Raw genomic sequence first — 27,605 nt, 5'->3', positions numbered from 1 at the left:
CCTGGGGTACTGGTACCGTCTGCCCCCAGCCTCTACTCCTCATCCTTGATTACAGGCAGGTCCTTAGGTTTCAAAACAGGAAGTAGCCTGATGTGGGTTGCTGTTCTCCCTGGCAGTTTCCCTTCCTGGCAGCCCCTCCTTCAGAAAAACAGGCCAGGCAGCTATTCCACTGAGTGAGACAACACCCTTTCTGGAGCTCTGGTGCAGGAGACAGAGCACTGATTAGAGGACCCTGGGAAGGTCAGCATGGCAGAGCTTTGGATGGCCCATCACCTCGCACAAGGAAGGCACACTTGGGACAGATAAAGCAAGTCTTGCACAAGAGGAGAAGGGACATGACAGCCATTGAGAGCCAGCTATGTACCATGCATTGGCTTAAGATATTTTATCTTGGAGATGCTCTCAACAACCCTGAGAGGTAAGCATTGTGTCTCTCATTTGACAAGCTTAGAGTTATAAGTGGCACAGCCAGGACTCACATCTCTGTTGGACTCCAAAGGCCCTTAGTTTCTTACCGATTACCTGGTTGTTTTCACCTCTAGAGCAACTCCGTGACTCCAGCTGATTTTTCCCCCCACTGGTTTGGATGAACCAGTAGGAGAGCAGTTAAAGACCATCAACATCTATTGCCAGGAGATAAACAGTCTTGTAGCTGTGTGTACACATACACATATGTGCATGTATTTTGCATATTGTAGAGGTTTATGAAAATGTTACAGCTTATCATGAGCAGCTCTACCATTTACCATACCAGTTCTCCTCTTAAATTCAGACAGTCTAGTTTCCTTGAAATGAGGAAACATCTCTATCAGTTTCATCCTGTTCACCCAAAGGATAGTCCCCATCAGTATCTCACACATGGCAGGTGTTCGCTGTATGTTGCTTAACCGGAAATGAATTAAATTATGTTTTATCTGTGCTTCACAGTTCTTTGGAATTTAAAGGGAGATGATACTCCACAAATTTTATTGCCTTGTCAGTGTTAAAGAGCTATTCAAAGGGGAATATTTTCTTTAAACTGCAAAGGAGTTGATAAACATTCGTTTGAAAGAGTATAAGGGCATGATATTCAGGCTCATTCCTCAGAAGGGGGTTTCATATCTAACACATCCCCAGTTGTGTTGCATCTAAGACACTTATTATGTTTTTCAATTTAACTTTGATGAGAGCCTGACCAATACCCAAAGGCCTCTCTAGCTTAAACTAAGACTTGTCTTGCCAGAAACCAAAGTTCCCAGCCATTAATCAATGTCTAGTCCCTAAGACAAGCTGAGAATAGACCACTTGCCTGTAAAGATGTTCAAGGAAACTGCCAGTAGCTTCCGGTAATAGCTGGTGTGAGTAGAAAAGACATAAATTATCAGGGGGTGGTGTTGAGTGAACAGGAAATGAGGGACCATTGTCAATAGTTTCATCCAGAGCAGGGTATAATTTTAAGAATAGAACAGAATAGAAAATCAAATATAACATAAAATATAAAAAATAAAATGAATGCAGTAAGGTCAATGTCACTTTCCAGTTCATCTTGAATTGGATTTCAAACAGTGATTCTTTGTTCCGGTCTTTTCTATGAGGCAAGATGTGATTGCAACTGAAGTACATTGATTAACCCAAAATAACTTTCCCTCAATTTGCTGGATGCTCAAGAATACTCTGGAGACCCTGCTTTTGTTTTGAGTTAGCCATTTGGGAGCTTGGCGCCGATCCTTGTGCAACCATTCAAACTGAGTGAACCAGAAAAATGTCAGGAACTACACAAGGACATATAGTACAGTTTAATTAGTTTAGAGAGAGGGTGGGATCTGCCCCCCCCCTCCCCGCTCCCCAAACATCACTCAAGCAAATTGTTTTTTTTATGGTCTTGTTAAAATAATTTCATGGTCGCAGTTTTGTTCTCATGCTAACTGAGCAGGAGCGCGTGGGTTATTAAAGAGGGTAGTCAGTCTGGCGAAGGTGGGTGCATTCTCTTCGCTTTTAAAAAACATAGGGGTTTAATCACCTGACTTGTGGAATGGCATATTAAAGAACCCAATCTGGAATGTCAGCACAAGGCTGAAGCTCCTATTAATAATAGTTGCTCGCTAGGAAACTTGTCTGCTGACTTTAATCAGGGATTTTCCATAGTAACCGAGGCTGCCCACGGGTAGCAGGGCAGTGGGGATTTTCATTCCTTCAGGCACATTTTTCTGTTCATCGTGGCAAGGAGAACATTACTTACTGGAACATGTGAGCAGAGCTATGCTCTCTGGGAGTGGAAACCTTGCTGTTTCTCGCCCTTAAGACACGTCCTCAAATTGATGGGAGAAGCGTTCTCTTTGAAGAGAGGCAAGCCACCACAGTTTCAAAATATTGGTCTGTTGCATTTGACACCAAGCCCTCAAGTCTTTCTGGTGTTGCTCTGTCTCATCATATGAGTCTTGTGGGTGTGGTGGCAATCAGGGCAGCCCTTCCACCTTCTGTGGGAACCTGGTTGTGATTGCAGAGATGTCACCTGCCCGCTAAAGAAACTTCCATGTCTCCCCATGGCCCATGAGATAAGATTCAGATTTTTCAGCCTAATTTTCAAGGTCATTCATAATCCAGCCACAAACCACTTCTGGCTTTATTTCCCTTTCCTTGTGCTGCCTGGCTATACTGAGTGGCTCTTCTGAGCTTCCTTAACAAGGCTCTTCCCATGGCCTTAGAATGCTCTTCTCCAGCCTCACACCCAGTAGGATGGCTACTATCAAAAAAACAGAAAAATAACAAGTGTTGGTGAGGTTGTGAAGAAATTGGAATCCTTGTGTGCTGTTGGTGGGAATGTAAAATGGGACAGCTGCTGTGGAACATGGTATGGCAGTTCCTCCAAAAACTAAAAATAGAATTACCGTATGATCTAGCAATTCCACTTCTGGGTACATACCCAAAAGAATTCAAAGCAGGGTATCAAGGCGATATTTGTTCACCGTGTTCACAGCAGCATTATTTATGATAGCAAAAACATGGAAGTACCCCAAGTGTCCAGTCAGTGGATGAATGGATAGACAGAATGTGGTATATACATACAATGGACTATTATTCAACCAGGAGGACATTCTGGCATATGCTACAATGGGGATGAAACTTGAGGATATGATGGTGAGATCAGCCTGTCACCAAAGAACATATACTGTACTTCTAGGAGGTACTTTGAGTAGTCATAATCAGAGACAGAAAGTAAAATAGTAGCTGCCAGGACCCGGGTTGGTGAGGAGGCAGGGAGGAGAGGAATGGAGAATTATTATTTAATGGGTATAGAGTTTCAGCTTTAAAAAATGAAAGAATTACGGAGATGGATGGTGGTGATGACCGTACAACACTATGAATGTAGCTAATACCAGTGAGCTGTATATTTAAAAATGGTTCAGATGGGCAATTTTTTCTTATATATATTTATCACAATAAAAAAGAATTGGGGAAAAAAAAGAAGAATGTCATCTGTCATCTTTTGGTGTGAAGCTCAAACAGCATCTTCTGTAGGGGCTCATAGTCTGTGCAGTAGACTGCCCCCACAGTGGTGGGGATAGCTACCTCAGATTGAAGCTTTTATAGAAGGCTGTGAGTGGGTTTCTGCGTGTGGCTGTGTAATATAAAACTGCTTTTTAAGCCATTTACCCTTTGAGGGAAAGAGTGATGGTGACTCCCCTGAGCTTTGTTACTCTAGGTGAGGTTTGCAGCATCAATGTCAGCTGGGAATTTATGAGGAAAAAGCATATCTCAGACCCAACCCCAGATCTACTGAATCAGAATATGCCTCTTATCGAAGCTTCAGGTAAGTCATTTGTGCATTTATGCATTAGGCCCTGGTCTAGGGGGAGCCAACTTCATGAGAGACATTTTTAATTCCTCTGTGGTACATGGCTGTGCGGCAGAGTCAGCATGAAACTCTTTACATGTCACACACCTCTGAGCCTTACCTCATTCAAGAGGTCCAGGGCACTCTCTGAAGCCAGTGTATATTCAGTCCCCAGGTGATTAAGATGCACAGTTAGGGTAGAGAACCATTGGCCTTAGCCCAGCGGTTCTGTAACTTGAGTGTTGTGTCAGAATACTCACAGGTTTATTAATCCAGGTGGCTGGGTCCCACCTCAGAATTCCTGAGGCAGTAGATCTGAGGTGGGGCTGGGAATCTGCATTTCTAACAAGTTTCTGGGCCATGGCAACACTGCTCATGTCAGGACTACACTAAGGGCTACTGGCTTCACATATGGGAAATACTTGAAGAATAAATTGAAGGAAAATTAGGAGAAAAGAGATTCAAGAAATGTCTGGTGTTTTAGTTATCAATTGTGTAACTTGCCATCCCCAAATGTGGGGATTTAAAACAACAATAATGTGGGGTGCTTGTGTTGCTCAGGCAGCTGTGGCCAACTCTTGATTTTGGCTCAGGTTATAACTTCAGGGTCATGAGAGCCCCAGGTAGGGCTCCAGGCTTAGCAGAGAGTCAGCTTCTCTCCTTATCCCTCTCCTGCTGCCTCTCCCCCTGCTCATGCAGGCACACACACTCTCCTTCTTTCTGTCTCTCTCTCTACTATCAATCAATCAATCAATCAATCAATCTTAAAACAACAATAATGTATTATTTCTCACAATTCGGGATGTTAACTGGGCTCAGCTGGATGGTTCTTTTGCTCCAGAAGGCTGGTGCTACTACACCCGAGACAGCCTTTCACCCTTAAGGCTTCTTCCCATACCATGGCTTCTCACCTCTCAGTAGTCTGGCCTAAGCTTCTTGAAAGCAGCTGGCTTCCAAAAAAGAGAACACAGAAGCTGCCATTTTTCCTTTTAAGGTCTGGTCTTGGAAGCCTCAGAATACCATTTTACTGTATTCTATTGATATAAACCAAGTCTCTAACCCAGCTCAGACTCAAGGGGACAGGAGCTAGATTTCAACTCTTAATAGAAGGAGCAGCAGAGAATTTGTAGCCATCATTAACCCACCATCTCTAGTTTATTATAGTGGATAAATTAAGGGACCTAATGAAAAACATCCAAAATTCTGCTCATCTGTCAGTTGGTCACATTAGCGACGCCTGTGGCACCCATCTATTGCTCTCCACACTGGACCTCATGGCTGGAAATTCAGTGTTGGGCATCAGCTTTGCTCTGCTTTCCTGCTTAGTCAAGCCCTCCTTGTGATCTCATTTTTTTTTGGATCAAAGCTTTCTTCCTCTTTCACCCATGATTCCAAAGATGGAAGGGGCTTGCAAGAATTGATTTATGGGTATAAAACCCTTCACAGAAAGTTCTATAAAACTCATATGCTGAAGCAGTGAGTTACTGCAATAAAACACTGATGAATCCCTTCACTCTTGATTGTCAGACGGCAAAAAAAAAAAAAATTAGATTTTGGGGAATGAGTGATAACTTGAATGACAGTGACATAAGGACTCTACCCATGGCCCATTCAGTTGGGAGTTGTTAACAGTAATAGTATTATTTTGGTTCCTAGTACTTTAATAGCAAATTACTTTAACACCCATACTTTCTACAGCATCCACAGAGCCCTTTTTTCAGGAGTATTATCACATCTGAGCCTTCATAATCATCCATCAAGTGGTACTTAGCCTCATTCTGCAGATGAGGAAACTGGAGTTTCTAAGAGTAGATGTTGCCCAAGGTCATGGTAAAAAGTAACTGCTAGAATTCACACCCAGGACTCCTACTGTGAACTTTTCCCAAGACTTATTTTAGGAAATTCTTTCCAGGAAAAAACTCAAGTGAGCATCCTATAGTCAACTGAGCAAAGTAGGAAGAAATATAATTAAATCTAGATCTCCCTTACTTAAAATGTGTGCTCCAATCAGTCATATCGTCATGTGAGAACTTCTTAGAAATGCTGAACCTTATAGGTCCTAACCCGGACCTGCATTTTAAAAAGGTCTCCAAGTGATTTGCATGTCCCAAAAAGTTTGAGAAGCGCAGATTGAGGACACAGTCTTGGAGTCAGACAGGCTGGTATCAGATCTTACCTTGCACTTACTAGCTGCCTGATGTGGGCAAGTCATTCTCTGAGCTGCAATGTGCTTATCTGTAAAACAGTGATTAAAACAAAACAAAACAAAAACCCAACTGTCCTCCCAAGGTTATTGCAAACATTCTACAAGTTAATTCGCATAAAGTGCTTTTTAGACTGCCTGGCCTATAGTAAGTGCTCAGTAAATGTGAGACACTATTATTACTGTTAAAACTAATAAGCTTTCTGATCAGCCAGCCAGATGGCCCATGATTCCCCACTGTGAAAAGAAAAACTCTCCATATTGTACCAACTGCAAAAGAAGGAAGAGACAGAGCCTTTGCCCTTGAGATGCTCTGGGAGCAATGAGAAAGGGAGGACAGGCACATAGAAAAACAGACAAGCAAAGTTATCCCACAGAACTATCCCCACGGAGCCTGCACTCTCACAGGCAAGATGGGCTATTTGATGAGGTGCCACAGGGAAGAGGAATCGTTCTGGAGCTTGTTAACTAACTGATGAGTCAGGGACGACAGTGACTGAAGCGTGAAGGTGGGAAAACACAGACAAGGCTTAGGGCGATGGGGCCCGCCAGGGCACATTTCCCCCCCCCCACCCTAGAGAGTGCAGAGCTGGTGGGAGGGGGCAAGACTGGGGCAGGGCTGAGGCGGGGATGGAGGGGACAGGGACTGGGGTCAGGGCTGATCCTACCTGGGGCAACAGGGGACACTGGGCCTGAGGGCCTGCCTAAGCCAGGATCCAGAGAGGAACGCTGGTCTCTTAGTTCTGATTAATTCCAAATCCAGAGTGGGTAATGGCAGGATGGATGCCAGCAGCTAGAAATACCCTGGCCAAGATTTGATTTGTGTACCATAAGCTGGAGTGGAGTCTAAGTAGGGTCAGGGTCTGAGGGCTGCCTCAAAGCATGATAATACCAGTGACAACTACTAAAATCATAATATAACAATAAGAACATGTATCAGGTGCTTATTGTCAGCATTTCCTGGTATTAATTCACTCCATCCTCACAAGTATATAAAATCAGTCGTTTCTTAATACAGATGAGAGAACTGAGACAAAGAGAAGGTAGATTATTCTCCCAAAGTCATGCTAATAAGTGGCAGTGCCAGGTCATTTGGGTCTCAGAACTGGCCTTCTTACACCTTAAACTAGATTGAATTTCAGCTGGTCTTTGGTGCTGGATTTTGGGGGTGCAGGGAGAGGGATCTGATGTGTGAGTTGAGCCCATCTGGCTCAAGGAGGCTGAGGGAGAAAAAAATGGGGATGACCTGTGACACTGTCTTTTGACGCTGCCACCTTAGAGATGAAGACACCCCTAATTTTTGTCTTAAGTTTCAGTTTACATGAGGCAGGTACTGGTAAGTGCCCACTCTGGGACATACATGAAGCCAGGCTCTGAGAGACACAGATGATTCAGGCACTGTGCTGGCTCTGAGTAGCTCAGGGTCTCATAGGTGCCTGTCAGAACAACATGTGCCAGAGAGATGTAAACCAAGGAGAGTCGAGAGAGCATGCTGTAGCTGTAACTTACTTCTCGGTCAATGAAACCAAGATGGTGGAAGGATTGCTGCCATCCTTCCTGTTTCTAGTTTCCCCCATGTCCTGGTCTTTGTAAGTCCTTTTCCAAGCCAATTGGGCCCTAAGTTATTTTAACTTCTCACCTTCTGCGATTTATTCTCTTACCTTCTCAAGTCTCCTTATTTATGAAATTCACAGATCTAGTCTCAAATTAGGAATAAGCTTTGGAAAAATCTCAATTCATCCAGTGTGCAGTTAGAAATAACCCATGAGCCAAAACAAGTCACAAGCAAGTTGAAAAGGAAAATGCCCTACACAGCCGCAGGAAGAGGCTTGGTCTATGACTTGGAAGATCTTTGTGCAAATTCTAGCTCTGACACCTATCAGCAGTGGGATCCTGAGAAGTGACTTCCCTCCCTCTATAAGCCTGAATTTCCCTTCCCTACGCAGAATTCTTCATGTGCCCCTTTTGCTTTTAGGAATCTTGCCTAATCTAGGCCCTGCTAACCTCTCCAGCCTCATTTCTCAAAATTCCCCTTGGACTTTAACAGATGAGTAGTCACCTAAATGACAAAGACGTATTGTTTACTTATCAAGAAATCTGGGAGTACATGCCTTCCAGGATTGCTTTAGCAGTACTTCAAGGTCCAGATATTGGTTCCATCTCTCCAGTTCTCCTGTCCTTCTTCTTATTGTCACAAGATGGCTGCCATAACTCCAGAACATTACACTCACACATAACAGTGAGATCTCTTCGTTGGTTTCTTTGCTTTAATCTGCAGTCCCCCTACCCCTGCCCTGGAGTCCTTCTCTTGACATCTTTTTGGTTGACACAGTGTCACACAGTAATCTCTAGCAAGGTGATTTCTGATAAAGCCTCTATCTTGCTTCTCTCCATGTGGTATAGTTGGTAAGGAAGAAATGGATTGCAAATGTCTATTGCATGGCCAAGCTACATTGTCTGCTATATTCCTAATCAAAGTTTTGTCTGTCTAACACACCAATCCACTCAATGTTTCCCCCAAAAGAGCATATAATTTCAGCTTCTGTGTCATTGCATATGCTGGTTCCCTCTGTCTGGAATGCCTTTCCTTCCCTTCTCCATCTGGTAAACCTCCACTTACCTTCCAAGATTCAGCTCTGTGACGCCTTCCTGTAATACCACTTCCACTCCAAAGTCTGAGTTAGACAGATCTTCCCTCTATGAGCCAAAAGCTTCTCTGATTTATTTCTCTACCCTAGAGTCTAGCATATTACTTACCATAAAACAAGTATCCATTAGATGCTTACTAGAGATAAGTGAAGATAATAGTCACTGCCTCATAGTTATTGTGAGCTTGAAAATGAGATAATTTATGAAAACAGTATACATTTTTATTAATAACAATTGACACCATGATATTAGTAATTTTGGCTAACATCCACTGAGTACTTACTATATGTCAACCACTATTCTAAAGATCTTACACACCTAGTTCATCTAATTTTAACAGAAACACTGTAAAGTGGGTCAGTTATCATAAGCTAGAATTTGTTGAAGTGACAAGTGATGCAAAGATCTTGGTTTAAACATCAAAAATGTGTTTTTCACTCAAACATCCTTTGCGAGTGGAGGGGATCTCTAACCATTTTAATCATTTAAGAAACCAGCTGACCATCTTATAGTTGCAAACCCAGGCCACATGGTCGCTTCAGTCAATGTGGCTGAGAAAGAGCATAGAAAGCCCATACCAGGGATCCCTGGGTGGTGCAGCGGTTTGGCGCCTGCCTTTGGCCCAGGGTGCGATCCTGGAGACCCGGGATCGAATCCCACGTCGGGCTCCCGGTGCATGGAGCCTGCTTCTCCCTCTGCCTGTGTCTCTGCCTCTCTCTCTCTCTCTGTGACTATCATAAATAAAAAATATATATATAAAAAAAAGAAAGCCCATACCAGCTCTAAATGCTTCTGTCTAGAAGTGATGCACACCCACTTCCACTTACATTTCATCGCTCAAGGCAAGTGCCCTGATCATGCCCAAGCTTAAGGGAGTGGGTGTTACTGAAGGAGTCAGTGAGGGCTGTAGCATCTACCACACAAATACTATTATTACCTTTAATTAACAAAGAAACTGAAGCAGAGGATGGAGATAAAGCAATATGCCCAAGATCACACAGCTGGTGAGTGTTTGATCCGGGATTCAAACTTGGCTTTTGTGAATTAGAGCAGAGGTCAACAAATTCTTTCTGTCAAGGGTCAGATAGTAAATATTTTAGGCTTCGCAGACCATACAGTCTCTGATGCAAAAGCAGCCATGTACAGTGTAAATCAATGGGCACAGAGTATGCCAATAACACTTTATTTGCAAAAATCTGAGGTGGGCCGAATTGGCCAGTAGGCCATGGTTTGCTGACCCCTTGGTGAGAATCCTTGCTCATGACCCCAAAGTGGCCCTGAGCTCTGAAGATTGTGAAATGATGAACAAATGTGAGTTGTTATTATAACCATTTTCTATCAAATATCTGCTACATTACCTCCCTAGCCAGCCAGAGTCAAATGACTTCACAGACTTTAATGGGTCACTGAGCCTTCATCCAGCCAAGGTTAAGGGTAACCAGCTTCTCTTTGGGGCCTGGCTAATTATTACTGTGCAAGTTTAAAGGGAATGACAGACAGGTAATTTTCTTACTAAAAATGAGAGCAGGAACCATACCAAGGACCAAGCAAGCCAGTATTAAACCCCCATTAGCTGTGTGGGGTCATTTCTAATGGCACATTCACCGATGGGACAATTATTCTGCTGGCCTGTGCTAACCAGCAATTGAAATCAATGGGAGGCTCTGGGCACCAAAGCAGGTTTTTTTTCTGGGCCACCTAACCCAGACCTTGTTTTTCCAGCTGACACTCTGCCTGTGTCAGCTAATTCCTGCTTTGGAAAATGCATTCCAGGGCTAATAAAGACTTTAAAGTCACACCATTTTCTCACCATGTTATTAAAACCCAAATGGCTTTGCTTATTCCTAATATGACCAGGAGATCTCCCGGCTAGCTCAGAAACAGCCGGAATGTCACAGAATCTGGGTTTCTGATTGGAAGACAAGGCCTAGGGTTTATTTGTGGATTAATTGTTTCTAAGCAGTTCAAGCAATGCAATGGCAGGGCAGCGCGTTAGGCACAATAGAAGAGTGTGGCGAGCATGGTGGTACTGAAATACACGTGCATTTGGCAGTCTCTAAGACAGCATTCACCTTCAGCACTTCCTGCCAGTGGAAACCTGGGCAAGTACCTTTGCTTCACTGAGCCTCAGTTTCCACTTCTGTAAAATGGTGACAATGAGACCAGTTTCACAAGTGCTGTTGCCAGGGTGGCAATGTGGCGTAAGTGCCCAGGAGGCCCTCCCCGAGTGGCAGCTAGCATGGAAGCAGGAAGGCTTTGGGCCTGTCCAAGCCAGAAATAGCTGAGAACTGGCTCTGGGAAACTGGCAGAGTCAAACCCAAGCTGGGCTCCCTGGTGCTAATTGGAAATAAATCAGAAGAAACAATAGCCAGCCAGAACAATTAGAAGAATGAGCTCATGGAACCTGCCCGCCCCGAATGTTGCTCCTTCTGGAATGGTAACCAGTCCTCCCCCAGGCCAGTCCACAGCTGCCTTGAGGGAGGAAGGCTGCGTGGGGCAGAGAGAGAGAAAAGGAGAGAGAATGAGAGAGAGAGAGAGAGAGAGAGAGAGAGCGCATGCCTCATTTCAGCATGTCTATCTTTATCTCCACCATCAGTTCTCATGAATGCTGTGCTGAGCTAACTGGAGAGGGCAGCTGGGGCCATCCACGGAGGCCTGGGGAGACTTGCACATGTCCCCAGCAGGACAGGGCACCAAGGTGCAGAGAAGGGTCAGAAATTGCCCTGGCCCTGGCTCTTCTGTGCCAGAGCTGCAGGCAGAGAACCACGAAGCTTTAGAAGCATGGGTGGGCTTCCAGAGCTCATCTCAACTTTACATGCCCCTTTCTCAGAGAAGAAAACTGAGGTCCAGAGAGACCGAGTGACTTGCTTGAGGTCAGACAGCAGGAACTGAACTCGGATCTCTTCCTTCGGCTGTGCAACCATGCAATCCCTGTAGAAGTGGGGTGCGCATCAGAGTGGTGTTGGAGAGACTGGAGTTCCATTTGAGCAGAGAGGAACAGTGTGAGGTCAAGAAAGCAGGTCTCTAAAATTCTGAGCTAGGAAAAAAGAAAAATCTTTCCCCATCATGATAGCTACATTAGAACAGGAGACCATCCCATTCCCCTCACTCAGATTTCATTCAATTCAAGTGTCCCTACCCAGAGGGAGGGAAGGGTTAGCCTTGGCTCCAGAAGACCAAGCACAAATACTATTTTTGCCTCATTTGGTTTGTGGAAAATTTTCGAGTCTTGGCCGTGCCTTTTGCTGGCTGTGTGTCCTTGTGCGAGTTACTTCTCCTCTCTGAGCTCGTTTCACCACCTGTAAAACTGGAGTAGTAGCAGAATTGAGTAAGATACAAAATGTTAGACAAATGTAAGGCTTTTATTGCTTTGTAAATCAGGTTGAGGCAGGGAATTGCCAGTTGGTAGCAGGTGTCTCCATTTCTTAAAAAAGGGGTAGAGAAAAATGCCAAGCAGCCATCCTACAGAGCGTGGACTCTCCTTCCTGTTTTAACAACCTCCCTGTACACTGTCCAGGGGGTGACCAACTGCCCTCCACTGCAACCTGCGGTAAATTGCATTCCAGACCAACTCACCAATCATTAGCCATGCAATCTTGTTTATCCTGCCCCAGCCTGGAATTTGGCCTCTTACAAAATCCCAGCTACAAAAGGAGAACAGGTTGGACCAAAACTGTGTAGCAAGTGAAGGGAACCTTCCAGGAGGCTAGGGGATGTTTATTAAACAGACACAGGCCAGGGCCCACCCAGCAGGTCTCAGCCCAAAAGTCCCAGCTGACCTTCCAGTTGGCACTGAGTTGAGAGTTTGAGGTGTGTGTGATCTGATCGTCAGAAGGGACGGCTCCCCAATTTGGGTCATTGTCTAGCCCAGACCAAAAGTCAGCTCCTTGTTGCCAATGACAGCAATATTGCCTTAAAGTATTTGCTGGCCACCTTTGGTGGGGCAGAGACTCTGTAATCCTTCTAACTTCCCTAGGAAGTTTTTACAAATGTGGAAGTTGGGCTTCTGATTCATTGAGCCACTTGCCCAAGGTCACAGAGCCCAGACGATGAAGGAGACCAGACAGCTGCCATGTGTATCTGCTGGCCCACTTCCCTGCCTCTCTCCTGTCTTGGGGTGATGGACCCAACTGCCTGTCCACCTGAGCTGGGCACAAGATCCAGGCTCATCTAATCATAAGACCACACTCTCCTGGCAAAATGAGAGAGGAGGCTGTGGCTAAGCTGGACCCAGCTGACCTGTTTGAAGCACTTTACACCCACGAACACATTAATGCATCATAATGACCCGATGGTAAGTTCCAAATGATAAATAGATGCCCTCTTTACAGCTGAATAAACCGAGACCCAGCAAAGTTAAATGACTTCCTCAAGGTCACACGGGTAGTTAGCAGAGAAGCCAGGAATTGAACTGAGCAATCTGGCTTCAAAGCCTGTCCTCCTCACCTTTAGGCTAGTCTGTGCCTGGAAACACGGGGTGTGAGCAAGGGCCATTCAACAGCTGGCAGGCTCCTCTTTCATATGCCACTGTGCTGCTTCTCGGGCCTTCGGGGAATCTTGAGAGTCCCAGTGTCTCCCTCACTCTGCTTCTAGTTGCTATTTCAGTCTCCTCATCAGTAGGCCTCCAACAGCTGCTGGATTGCTGAATCCTGGCCTACCACTGGGCCTGCTCTGCCTCCCTTCAATGGCTCTGCCACACACACACTCACACTCACACACACATGGATATGCTCACACACATGCACATGTACACAAACACACATGCACACACATACTTGCACTCTTAAACACAGACACACACATACATGTATATACTACCCTTGCAGACAGACAAAACCATTTATTCTTTCTGCAAAATGTTAACTTTCTTCCTAGGGCAGCACAGTCCGTACATATAATGGGAGCCACATATGTAATTTTGAATTTTCTAGTAGCGGCCTTGAAGAAAGTAAAAAGTAATGCAAGTAATTTTGGCAGCATATTTAATCTATTCAAAAAATTAACATTGCAGCATATAATCAATATAAAGCAACCTATTAGGGAGTTTCTTATTTTTGTTTTAAGTTTCTGAAATCTGGGATGCACTTTACACTTATAGCACATCTCGATTTGTACTAGACACACATTTCTACTGAATTGGGTGCATAGGAAATGGTCATACTTGTATGGTATCCTGTGATAAATGGTTGAGCCTGATTGAGGCCAGAGGCAACAGGCCAGATATTCCAGTCTCCTCCACCCAGCCCAACCCCGCTAAGGGCCGGACTATAAGCATTATTAGGAAAAGGCAGCTTGTCTGGGATTTCAGCCCCATTTGCCCTTGAAGCCGAAGCTGGATGCCCTTGTTCTGTGCATAGCCTGTGTAGTTGCCGCTGGAGCAACCCAGTGTCACAGGCTTGAAAATCCACAGCCTCTCCCCATTCATTTTCCAGATTTCTGTGTGGCCCCACCCTCACCACCCTTAGGGTCTCCTGCTTCTGCATTCCAGCCTTATGCTATTCCACATCCACCTGGATTGGAAATTGAGCTTCATTATGGGTTTTCACAAAACTTCAACTTACAACAAGCTGTTAAGTTAGCTGAGTAGATTTTAGGACATTTGAATGTCAAAGGAAGGAAGATCACCTCAAAGTACACAGCCCTCTGGCATCTTGCTGGCTCTCAAGTTGTCTCTTCTGTTATGGCTTGCATGTTTGTATCCCCTCCCCCCCCAAAAAAAAATTCATGGCTTGAAACCCTTATTCCGAAGGGAATGGTATTAACAGATGGAGTGGGATGGTGATTAGGTCATGAGGATGGAGCCCCATGGTCGATGGTCAGTGTCCTTGTAAGAAAAGGAAGGGAGCTTGCTCTTTCTTTCTCTCAGGTCCCCACTGTAGGACACAGTAAAGAGATAGCAAACCAGGGGGAGAAGGTGTATCAGACCACAACCATAATGGCACCCTGATCTTGGATGTGTCAGCCTCCAGAACTGTGGGAAACAAATGTCTGCTGTTTAGGCCACCCAATCAGTGGTAGTCTTATATCAGCCTGAGCTGTCTGATGTTTAGTCTGGTCCCTGGGCTGCTGCCTGCTGTGGGTGACTGCCTTCAACTGGCCTTTGGGGCACTGTGTGCCCACTCATTGCTGGGTGAATGGTCCTGGCCATTCACCTCTGATTCCAAAGTCCACCCACACTAGTCCTTCTCAGTGTGTCAGCATTCCTTGCTGGGGTCCCTGGGAACTTACAGAAGCCTGGCACGTCTCCTGCTGCCTCAGGCTCGCTTATCCAGCCATGTGCTCCTGCATGCGCTGCACAGCTGGACGCAGCCTTGTGCAGTGCTCCTCCTGCTGTGCAGCCCGCTCACCATGTCCAGGGAAGCATGCCACAAGCACACCTTCTCCTCTGCCCATCCCATGTTCTCAGGATCCTCTGTCCTACCTGGACATGTCCACCATACCCTCTTGATCTGGAGAAACTAGACACACAGTCCTTCTGGCCTCTTGCTGCCACTACCACCTCTCTTTCCGGCAGAACATGCACAAGAGAGCAGGAGGAACTGGCCTCCCCTTCCTCACCTCTTACAGCCCAGGACTTCAGAAAAGTCTACTCCTTTCTACCATGAGGTGGCCTTCACCCTGTCCTTCCCTGGGATTGGGGTAGACAGGTACAGGCAGACAACAACAGCAACCCCTTTCCCATCAGTAATGGAAGATCCACAAATATTATTCTAGTTTTGATTGTTTTTCCAAACCTTTCGAAGTGCTCAGAAGAATAAGGGGTCCCTATCTAATAGTTACCACCCTCCTGAAAAGGCAGTCAGGATTAGAAATGACACTTTTTTCCCTGTTGCATACATTCAGTGGTGATTATTATGATGTTAATTATTCATTTAGTCAGCCACAGAAGAGAGGGGAAATACAAACAATGCAATTAAGAAATGCAATTGTGTCAGCTGGAAGCCTCTTTTTCCTCCTGCCCCTCCCCAAGGCTGGGCTTTGCAGAAATCCCAGCCCCCAAATCTGAGTCCCAAAACCGACCTGCACTCACAATTTCCTGCACTCCTCATCCCTTATGCCTGCCCTAGGTATTCATTCAATTCAATTGCCTCCACCAAACAACTCAGCAAAGAAATGGAAATGGAAACAACAGTGGTATACCAATTTTGTCTGTTCTGACAAAATGCACAAAATTATGCTAATATCCAGTGTGCAAACTCTTTGACAAGAACTTGGCAGTGAGTTCTGAGAGCTATTAAAAAATGTTCATACCCTTTGACCTAGAATTTATCCTACGAAAGTCATTCTCAAAAGGAAAAACTGTCACGTGTGTGTTCATTGTGGTGATATCACTAATAGCTCCAAACTGGTGACCTTAAGCCCAGGTGACGGGAGAGGTGAAGGGAAAGTACAGGACCCCCAAAGCAGTGTAATATTATGCAGTCATTACAAATGATGGGAAGATTACGTCGCAACATCCAAAGTGCTTGTGATTTGCTGTTCAGTATAAAAAGGCAGAACCCCAGCCTGTCTCTCTGCAGGTTTTCCCTGCAGCCCCACAGTCTGCATGAACCAAGCCCTGCCTAGCCTGGTGTCTCCTTCCCATCTCCCTAGTCCAGCTCCATTCAGGCCTCCTCGCTAGCTCACGTGCTGGCACAGGACACTCACTATCTGTCGGCATGTTTGTATCTAGATCTGGATGATGTAGTTTTGGAGGGCAGGCTCTCTGTTTTCTCTCTCCCTGCTGCCTGACACTTAGTAAATGCTTAATAAATGTTTGTTGAACAACATTCTTAAAGAATCAATGACAATACCTTTAGCTTCTGTTTATTGAGCACCTACTATGTAGCAGGCATCATGACTGGCATTTCTCATGTATTATTTCACACGATTTTATCCTTAAGTAATCTTATGGTGTTGATACTATTGTTATTCCATTTGTACAGATGACAGATGAGCTCAGGGAGGTGGTCACATACCCAAGGCCATGCATTTGGTAAAGGAGGGGGAGGCGAGACAGGATTTGAACCTAGCTCTGCCTGACTTTCAGCCCAGTGGTCTGTTTATTTCAAGATATATGCGTGTGCACATGTGTATCGACCTATGACTAGGTAGATAAATAGGAAGAAAACAGGAAAAATGAAAATGGGTGATCTGCTTGGCTGGTGAGTAGTCAGATGGCGGGTAATTTTTTTCTTGTTCTGTACATAATTTCTTTAACTGTTAGGGTCGGATGAAAAGAGAAGAATTCACCAAAGTTCCAAGTCCCTCTAGAGCTGAGTTTCAGTAGCCTGAATATCTTAAAGGGAGACAAGGCATGTTGGTCACTTAATTCCTTCCTGGTTACCAACCAAGGCCCAAGAGACATTCAGTTTCAGAGAGACAGTCATGTGCAAGTCCTGGGCCAGTGCCTAATGGTCAAAGCAAAGCGGCTACTGCAATGTGATGTGTTGCTGCCCACACCTGACCCACCTCGCCCGTTGTGCAGGGAAAACTTTTGCCACTCTGCTCACTGCCTCCAGTGGAAGGCTGCACAGTTGCTGTTCCGGGATGCATCTCATCACAGGGGTGTGTGTGTGCTGGGGGGAGGCAGGGACACATGGAGAGTGGCAGCATACTCATGGCACCATATCCGTGGGGGCCGTAAGATTTGGTTGGGTAATGTTCTCTCTGAGTTGAGGTAGAATTCAAAGAAGACATTCATCACACTGTTTTAAGCTCAAATCTCATTACTGTACCACTCTGCCTCTGTGTTATGAATTAATATTTTAATAAATCCTGTAATTATCTTGTGAATAGCATAATTATGTTGCTTTATAATTTTTTCAGTATTGAAACCATATATTTGATAAATGCAATGATTTAAAAAAATATCTGTTTTCCTAACTTTTGTTTCATCATGTCTTCATTTTTAAAAATGTACTCAGAAATACAAAAAAAAAAAAATTGAAGTGGCTCAGGTCTCTTTCATTCCCTGAGAAATCCAGGACCCTGGTGTCTGAGCTTACATGGGGTAGAGATAAGCTCATAGCTCTTAGCTATTTTGGAATGTTCAATGTGCTTTCAATTCTTCATGTTGACAATTTTTAAAAATGGGGAAAAAAGCAGAAAATAAGATTAAAAAAAAGCAAAATTTAGGTGTTTAAAAGGGCAGTGGAAATCAAATCTGTCCACTTATATCTGCTTCTTTCTCAAATGCCATTAAAATGACAGAGGAATATAAAAATGTAAGTTTACAAAAACAAAAAGAACAGAAGCTTAGATATGTCAATTAATTTTATGAAAGCAGAAGGATGAATAGTAACCGGCTTTGCCAACTAGAGAAAGCTTTAACCTAAGCCTACACGAGAAAAGCCTGAGGCCTCCAGAACATCTCAGGAATTGGAGACACTGGGTAGCTTGGAGGTTGGATGAGGAGTAGAGCTGAAAATAGTAGTGATGATTGAAGTAGCTGGAAACAGCAAGAACCATTAATACCACCATCACCACTATCACTTCTACCCCCACCAGCATCACCATCATCACCACCACCAACAACAACATCATCATCATCACCACCACTAACATCATTATCATTATCACCATCACCACCACCATTATCACCCATCATCACCACCACCATCACCGTCATCACCAATACCACCAGAATTACTACCACTCTCTCCCTCAACCGCTAAATCCAGACAAATATCTCTCCTCTAACACAACAAAGCCTGGATGCCTTTTTGAAGTGGAGCTGGAGAGACATGATCACATCTAAGAATAGGGCCAAAGACTTCATTTTACAGAGGGATATTAAATGAAAGTCTCCACACTGAATACAGAGATCTGTACTAGGTGCCAGAGTAATAACCCTCAGGCAGGAGATTGAAGGACTCCATTCTAGGGAAGATGATGACCCTAAGAACAAAACCAATTAACTACTTCTTCACATAATAGTGAAACCCACAAATAACAAACCTCTACTGATGAGCTTCCAAACAGCTTTCCAGCCATTAAATACGAACACTAGCAAAGCTACTAGACAACCAAACAAAGCCCCTGGGACAAACCAAATAAAAAGAGGGACGAGGGTAACAGAGACAATATGGTAGCATTGTCTGCCACAGAAAACTGCCAAGGAACAACAAGAAAAACAATAGTAATGATTTTATCAGAAAGAGAGGAGTTACATCTCAAACACTGAAGCTATAAAAATGAAAGTTCAGAGAATGAGAAAGAGCCCTTGTGGAAAGAGAGAATGGGACCAAAGGGCTCAGAAGGTTTTGGTCCCCCAGAGTCTAGGGAGGGTGACACACTGGAAACCAAGCAACAAGCTATAGGCAGCCGGGTACCTCATTCCTGTTGATCTGTGGCCAAGATACAACTGGAAACTGGTGGATTTACCTACGGGGTTAGGTCCTGGTATTTGTTCTTCATTTAATCTCCACAACAGTCCTGCTGGGTATGAGATATTATCCTCATTTTATTTATAGAATCTCAACAAGATATGATATTAGGTCAAAGCTTATGAAATAGTTTTGTAGGTCATTGCAATTTCTACTGGTTCAATCCAACATACGGTCTAAGGTCACACTGCAACTTTTTTAGCCAAAGATTAAAAATGTTGAAAAATAAGACATCATCATCTGGGGTCTCAAACGTGCTATTTTTTCACATGTTATCTGTGAGTCTAAAAGGAAAAAGAATATGTATTTTTGTAGTAGTTGCTGAAGCTCTCTTTCCCAGTTTGGCTATGGCTTATTTGCAGCAAATCCATGGTGTTAATGGCCCATGAGTCTGTGTCTGTGTGTGTGTGTGTGTGTGTGTGTGTGTGTGTGTGTGGTATGGTTTAGGTAAAGAAATTAATTTAGTGTATTGCCCAGAGTCACAAAGAGACAGGGTATGCATGTTAATGGGAGAGTGGGTTGGGACAGAGGCTCATTGCCAGAGTTTCTCATCAGGTTGACTCTGTAGCAAGTATAGCCCTTGGTAGAGAAGTATAATTCCTTAGGTTTCAGACACCAGCCAGAGAATCTCATTTTTTCTTATGATTGCCCTTATAAACTGCTGGCTAGACTCCTTTCTCTCTGCCACTTTGGATGAAATCTTTGAGGGGTGGAAACTCGGCCATAATTTCTTTGGTCACTCATCTTACATAATAACAGATCCTCCCCAGACACTTATAGTCCCAAGAATACTCTCATTTCCATAATTAAAATTTCCAGTCTGGGTAATTGAAGAAACTCCAAATTTTATTTAAAGTAAAGGCATGTCTCCCCACCCAGTCGGGGCCTCCTTAGGGATGGGGAGGCCACTGCCTAGGCTTCCTCTTGCTCCTTCAGGTGAAATAGAGGGCAAGACAAGGGAGAGCTGATCTCCTTGGTTCTTGGCTTTGGTTTCCTCTGGCCTTGGCAGAGGTTTAAACCTGATTCTTTCTCTCCTGGGTACTCTGTAGGTTCTTAGAAACCCTTGTCATTGGGAAGGTCTCCCAACTGCAATTCCTGTAAGGCAGGGACTGTTTCTGTTGACTGGAATACCAGCTCCCTCACCCACTGTAGACTCATCATTGGGGTCATTGCATCTAGGTGGCTTTTTTAGGTAAAGTCTCCAGCCGCCCTCCTGCATGGTCCACATATCTACGAAAAATACTCAAGCATTCTCTGCCCTGGCAAACACTGGAGTGCTGGCCATTCCCAGCTCAGAACCTTTCTTTCCTCTTTCTTCTCAGTCTAGCGTCCTCTTGCCTGTAGACCACTCAGATGAAGGGCAAACAGCAGCCCCAGTGGATTCCCCCCAAACTCCAGAGATAGGCCAAGCTCTCCTTGGGTCTCTAGCCATAGGCTTGAAATGACAAGGAAGCAATCCCATCTCCTGTCTATACATGAGGCCAAGAGAAAATGCCAGAGCATTCCAGCAATTTTTCCTAGGAATGCCTTTCCCCTCAATCTCTTCAACATCAATACCTTTACACCCATGAATGGTTTGGGGCTCAGGGTTGAAAAGCTAGGTTCCCTCCACCCTGCTACCTTAGTAAGTTCTGCATAGGTGGAGTGCCTTTTCACTTTGCAATGGGTAGGGAAGTGCCACCTATTGTTTATTTTCAGTTTTTTGGGATCTCTGTAAAATCATCACAGGAAGGGTCTCATTTGGCTATGCTGTTAGGTGGATGTGCTACATATGCAGATGGGTGCTTGTTACGTATCATGGAAGAAGGTACTTGTAAACGGGCCCATTTGTGCCTGGGGAGTGTATGTGGGGCTGGGGTATACGTATATGGATGTATACATATAGGTACACATATACGTATATATGTGTGTGATGTGTGAAGCTGATCTCTGTAGATATATGCATTGTATGTGCCTATAGACACTTGTACATTGGATATGTCCGTACATGTACAGATCTCATCTGTAAATGCCAAACCATCCGTTTTCCCCCTGGCTCCACTTGCTCCAGTACACAACACTCCTTCCAGAACTTTGAAGGCCCCTCTGGTACATCAAGAGAAGCAAAAAGAACCTGAGTCCAAAGCGGGCCCTCACCAGCCTGGAAAGCATGACATACCCTCCTTACAGCTGCATGATGAAGTGCAGGCGCTGTGAGGGAAAAGTGATCACAGCCGTGCTTAAGTAGAGCGAGGTATTGGTCTTCTTCCCACTGAAAAGACTGAGAACAATGATTTGATTTGCTTTAAAGCAAAAGGCCCCTCCCCTGGTTTTGCCTCTTAGCTGAAGTCAAGGGGGTGAGGGGGAGAGATTTTTGCAAAGATTATCACATTTGTGAATCGAGGTTCTATCCCCTTCATCTTGGCACATGAGCCACATAAGCAGTCCACGTGAGCCTTAAGTACCTGCCATGTGACAGTCATCCCCATGCCTGTGGTGTCACGGGGTAGTTTTGTGACTGCACAGAGGCCAGTGTATGTATGTATGTGTGTGTGTGTGTGTGTGTGTGCGCGCGCGCACATACGTGTGTATGCATGTGTATTTTCAGCCCTCTGTGAGGGAAATCGGGTGTGTGAATGAACACTCCTGAAATATGTCTTTCTGGAGTGCCAGGGGCCCATTTCTGTGGCAACGGAGAGAGAAAGCCAGGGAATCAGGGAAATGCTGCCAGATGCCATGGCTAGGGCAGCTTTGCCACAGTGCACAGGAAGGAAGGATCCCAGCTAAGTGGGGAAGGGGTAGGGGGGGTTGTGCTCTGCTTGTAAAGAATTTGCGTTCATTCTGCTGCATGTGACCAGCAAAGCCAGCCTCCTGGAGATGAGCATTTGCATTCCTACTGCCCTCTTCCCAGAGGATCCAGGAGTCCACCCTGGTACCATGGGCAAACAGCATTCCTGTTTAAGGCACCAGTTGAAGGGGCTGGCTAGGAGGCAGGGACTTGAGTCCGTCAATGCAGAAGTGGGGGAAAGACCCGGGAAGTCTCATTCTCCAGTTTGGGTTGGGGCCATGGGATTACCCAGTGAGCTCACCCCAAGCAGTTGTTTTTGAGGTAATTAAGACAGCAATGCTTTTTCTTCTAGGAAAGACACAGTGCAGTGAATCTCAACCATTCATAGACTCTTATAGTTTCCAAGAACCCTTGTAGGTCCCTGCCTCTTTACAGATGAGTATACTGAACCCATTTATTCATTCATTGGACACATATTTACTACAGACCTATGTCTGCTTGAGATGGGCTCTGGGAAGACAGCAGTGCAAGAGTCAGGCAGGAACCCTGCCTTCCTAGAGCTGACAGTTCGGGGGAAATATTAACAATGAACAAGATTAATAAGTGAGATATACAGCTTGTCAAGTAGTAGTTGTTACGGAGAAAAAAAACGGCAAGGTAAAGGGTGTATGGGGAGGTAGGCAATTGGTGGAGAGGTGTTACTCCTTATAAAGGAGGCAGAAAGTCCTCATTGATAAGATGACTCATGAGTAGAGAGCTGACAAAATGGAGGGAGCACACCTCAGAGATATCAGCAGGAAGAGGGTTCTGGGCAGGGAGTGCAAGTTCAAAGGCCCTGGAGCAGAGGCCCGCTAACCATGTTCAAAGAACTACAGAAAAGCCAGAGAGGCTGAAGCACAGTGAACCAGTGGAAGGGGCATAGGAGTTAAGGTCACTGAGATGGCAGTGACACATTATGGGGGCCCTGAAGGCCTCTGTAAGGACTTCCCTTTTATACTGAGTGAAAGGAGAGGTCATTGGGGGTTTTGGTCACACAAGGAACATGGTCTTGTATTTTTTCTTTTGAAAACATTTTTTTGTGGTAAAAATACACATAACACTAAATTTCAGTTAAAAATAGAATTTAATTTGGGACGCCTGGGTGGCTCAGCAGTTGAGCGTCTCTGCCTTTGGCTCAGGGCGTGATCCTGGAGTCCCAGGATTGAGTCCCACATCGGGCTCCTGGCATGGAGCCTGCTTCTCCCTCTGCCTGTGTCTCTCCCTCTGTCTCTCTTTCATTAATAAATAAATAAAATCTTAAAAAAATAAAATTTAATTTAAATTTACCACCTTAGCCATTTTTAAGTGTATTAAATGCATTGCTAATGTTGTGCAACTATCACTATCCTCCATCTTCACAATTCTTTTCATTTATAAAAACTGCAGCTCTATACTCGTCCAACAACTCCCTATTCGTCCCACTCTCTGGCAACCAGCATTCTCCTTTCTGTCACTAGGATTTTGACGACTTTAAGTACCTCATGATAAGCGAGATCATATAGTATTTGTGTTTCTGTGGCTGGCTTACTTCACTTAGCATAATGCCCTCCAGTTTCACCCATGTTACCACCCATATTACTGAATTTCCTTCCTTTCTAGAATTGAATCATATTTCATTGTATGTATATACCACATTTTGCTTATCTATCATCTATCAATGAACGCTCGGGGTGCTTCCACATTTTAGCTATTGTGAAAAATGCTGCTGTGAACATGGGTAGTAAAATATCTCTTTAAGACCCTGTTTTCAATTTCTTTGGGTATGTACCCAGAAGAGGAATTGTCAGATCATATGGTACTTCTATTTTTAATTTTTTGAGGAACCGCCATACTGTTTTCCACAGCAGCTGCACCACTTTACATTTCTACCAACAGTGCACAAAGGTTCCAATAGCTCTACTTCCTCACCAACACTTGTTCTCTGGGGTCTTGTTTTTTTTTTGTTTTGTTTTGTTTTGTTTTTTTGTTGTTGTTGTTTTGAGGGTTTTTGTTTTTTTTTTTAAATAGTTGTCATTCTAGTGAGCATGAGGTGGTATCTAATTTTGATTTACATTTCCCTAATGTTCAGTGTCTTGGTTCATTCAGGTTGCCATAACAAAACACCTCAGACTGAGCAGTTTATAAACAACAGGAATTTATTTCTCACATTCTGGAGGCTGGAAGTCAGATGCTAGGGTGCCAGCCCAGTGTGGTGAGGGCTCTTCTCTAGGCCACAGTCTTCTCGCTGTGCCATCACAATGCCCAAGAAGTAAGGGAGCGCTCTAGAGCCTCTTTCATAAGGGCAATAATTCCATCCACAGGGCTCCACCCTCATGACTTCCCATTCACATCATGGTGTTAGTAATGTTGAGCATCTTATCATGGGTCCATTGGCCATTTTTACATTTTCTTTGGGTTGGAGAAATGGTTATTTGAGTCCTTTGCTCATTTTTGAAACAGGCTGGTTTTTGGTTTTTGCTGAGTGTAGGAGTTCTGTATATATTTTGGATATGAATCACTTATCAGGTAATCAAACTTGCAAATATGTTCTCCTATTCTGTGGGTTACCTTTTTACTCTGTTAATAGTGTCTTGTAATGCACAGAATTTTAAATTTTTTATGAAATCTACTTTGTCCATTTTCCGTGTTACCTACGCTTTTGGTGTCATAGCCAAGAAATCATTGCCAAGTCCAATGTTGGAAAGCTTTTGTCCCATATTTTCTTCTAAGAGTTTTATTGTTTTGAGCCTCATATTTATATCTTTGATCCATTTTGGGTTACTTTTTGTGTATGATGTTAGGTGTATAAGGGTCCGACTTCACTCTTTTGCATGTGGATATCCAATTTTCTAGGACCGTTTGTTGAAAAGATTATCTTTTTCCCATTGAATAATTTTGGCACTCTTGTCAAACATCATTTGGCTGTATAGGTAAGGGTTTATTTCTGGGCTCTCTATTCTAGTCCATCGGTCTAGCCACCTGTCTTTGTGCCAGTGCCACACTGTTTTGATTGCCGCAGCTTTGTAGTAAGCTTTGAGATCAGTAAGTATGAGTCCTTCAGCTTCTTTCCTCTATTTCAAGATTGTTTGTGCTATTTGAAGTCCCTGGAGATTCCATATGAATTTTAGGATGGATTTTTCCATTTCTGCAAAAAAAAATTCATTGGAATTTTAATAGGGATTGCATCAAATCTGTAAATCATTTTTGTCATATTAACATTTTTACAATATTAAACCTTCTAATCTGCGAACATGGGAAGTGTTTCCATTTTTTATGTCTTCCTTAATTTCTTTCAACAATGTCTTGCAGTTTTCATTGTACAAGACTTTTTCTCCTTGGTTAAATTTTCTTAAGTAGTTTATTCTTTCTGATGCTATTGTAAACGAAGTTGTGTTTGTAATTTCCTTTTCAGATTGTTCATCGTTAGAATATAAAAATGCATCTGGTTTTTGTGTGTTGATTTGTACCCCGCTACTCTGCTGAATTCATTTATTAGTTTTAACAGTTTTTTTTGGGGGGGAGGAGCTTTATAATTTTCTATATGTGAGCTCTATTATCTACAAGCAGATAATTTTACTGTTTCCTTTCTAATTTGGATACCTCTTATTTCCTTTTCTTGCTTCATTACTCAGTCCAGAGCTTCCATTACTCTATTTATAGAAATGGCAAAAGCAGGCATCTTTGCCTTGTTCTTAATCTTAGAGGAAAAGCTTTCAGTCTTCGAACCATTGAGAATAATATTCACTTCTGGCTTTTCATATTTTCTTACTTATATTTTTAAATCCCTCTGGTTAGAGCCTTATGCTGATGCCTGGGAACTAGCAGCACCGGGATGTTGCTGCTGGAGAGGGAGCAGTTCTTGATGGAGCTGACCAGACTCTTCCAGAAGTGCCAGTTGTCGGGCAGCGTGTTCATCACCCTGAAGAAGTATGATGGTCGAACTAAACCCATTCCAAGGAAAGGTTCTGTAGAGGGCTTTGAGCCCTCAGACAACAAGTGTCTGTTAAGAGCTACTGATGGAAAAAAGATCAGCACTGTGGTGAGCTCCAAAGAAGTAAACAAGTTTCAGATGGCTTACTCAAACCTATTGAGAGCTAACATGGATGGACTGAAGAAGAGGGACAAAAAGAGCAAGAGTAAGAAGAGCAAAGCAGCACAGCGAAGGGCACTGCATATCCTGCTCTCGCCAGTTCACCACCCAGTTACTGTTTTTCCTTTGGTTTTTCCTTTTTGCCACAAAGCTAGGTTTCTCATTCCTCTGTGATAACTTTTCATGTGAGAAGAGGCTCATTTTGGATGGAACAAGGGCTGCAGTATTTACAGGATAGTTGTAAGAAGCCAAGTTTATTTTAGAATTGGTTGATTGGTTTGTGTTGCAAGGTTATATATCCTGGGATTATAAAGTCTCTGTAGTTATCTGTGTGAAGAACAATGGATCATTAAACCTATATTTATCTGCAAAATAAAATAAAATAAAATAAAAATAAATCACTCTGGTTGCTGTTTGGGGAATTAAGTTATTGAGTGAGAGGGGCTCAAGATAGAAGCAGGGAGACCACTCATGGACAATAACAATAATCCATGCAAGGAATATTGAAGCTAGAAGCAAGATAGTGGCAGTGGGAGAAAGTGGGTAATTTTTTAGATATATTCTGAAGGCTGAACATATGGGATTTATTGACAGATTGGATGTGGAACATGAGAGAAAGAGAAAAGTTAAGGATGACTTCAAGGTTTTAGGTCTGAAGAATTGGAAGTGGACTTGCTATTTACTAAGATGGGAAGTCTATTTTAGATATATTAAATTGAACCTCTCCTACTTGTTTACCAAAATGCTGAGTTAGACATCTATGTGGAGGCATCGAGGAGGGAGGGGATATATGAGTCTTGATTTTAGAGGAGAGGTCCAGGGTGGAAACATAAATTTGGGAGTTATCAGTGTATTAATGGTATATGAAGCCACAAGTTTGGCTGACATTCTTAGGGAGTGAATGGGAGAGGAGAGGAGAAGAGAAAAGAAGAGAAAAGAGAAGCCACCACTGGGCCTGGGTACGTTAGCACTGGGAGGTCAGGGAGATGAGGGGAAAACAGAAAAGACTAAGACATTAAATGAAGTACCTGAAGCCAGGTAAAGAAAAAATTTCAGGAAGGAAAGAATGAACAACAGTGACAATCACCACTGATAGTCAAAATAGGACCTTTTTTTTTTTAGCAATGGGGAGGCCATTACAGGATTAGGGAGGAGACTTCAGTGGAATGGGGAAGACCAACAAGAGCTCCAAACACAAGTCCCCTTTGATGAGTAAGAGTTACTTACTCTTCAAATGTTTGCTTCATTCATTCATTCCAGCAGATATTTATCAAGCACTTATGATAATAAAAGCAAAGATAACATTTATTAAGTACCTGCCAGGTGCCAAACACCGAGTTTTACATGACTATCTCATACAATACTCATTTCCACAGTAAGAGATTGGTACAATTTTTCCTGTTTATGTTGGAGTCCAGGTGGTAACTTAGGCCTCTCTTTTCAGAAGCCTGAAGTTTTTTTAATTGTGGTAAAAAACACAAACATAAAATTTGCCATTGTGACCATTTTTTTACAGATTTTATTTATTTATTCATGAGAGACACATACACAGGCAGAGGGAGAGGGAGAAGCAGGCTCAGTGCAGGGAGCCCAAACGCAGGATTCGATCCCTGGGATCACGCTCTGGGCTGAAGGAGGCGCTAAACCACTGAGCCACCCTGGCTGCCCCATCGTGACCATTTTTAAGTATGTGGTTC

General features: G+C 43.7%; 1 long non-coding RNA gene across 1 annotated transcript; it reads left to right on the top strand.

Annotated features, from left to right (window-relative positions):
• Positions 1-224: 224 nt before the first annotated feature.
• On the top strand, positions 225-26,314 carry LOC129509927 (uncharacterized). The gene is made up of 3 exons (XR_008664440.1): positions 225-418; positions 3,683-3,790; positions 25,614-26,314. It is a non-coding gene; the product is annotated as an uncharacterized LOC129509927 (long non-coding RNA).
• The last annotated feature ends 1,291 nt before the right edge of the window (positions 26,315-27,605 follow it).

This window comes from Nyctereutes procyonoides, unplaced genomic scaffold (genome assembly GCF_905146905.1).
Source record: "Nyctereutes procyonoides isolate TBG_1078 unplaced genomic scaffold, NYPRO_anot_genome, whole genome shotgun sequence".
NCBI lineage: Eukaryota > Metazoa > Chordata > Mammalia > Carnivora > Canidae > Nyctereutes > Nyctereutes procyonoides.
The sequence above is the reverse complement of the archived record's forward strand: the minus strand, read 5'-3'. Positions and strand labels throughout refer to the sequence as shown.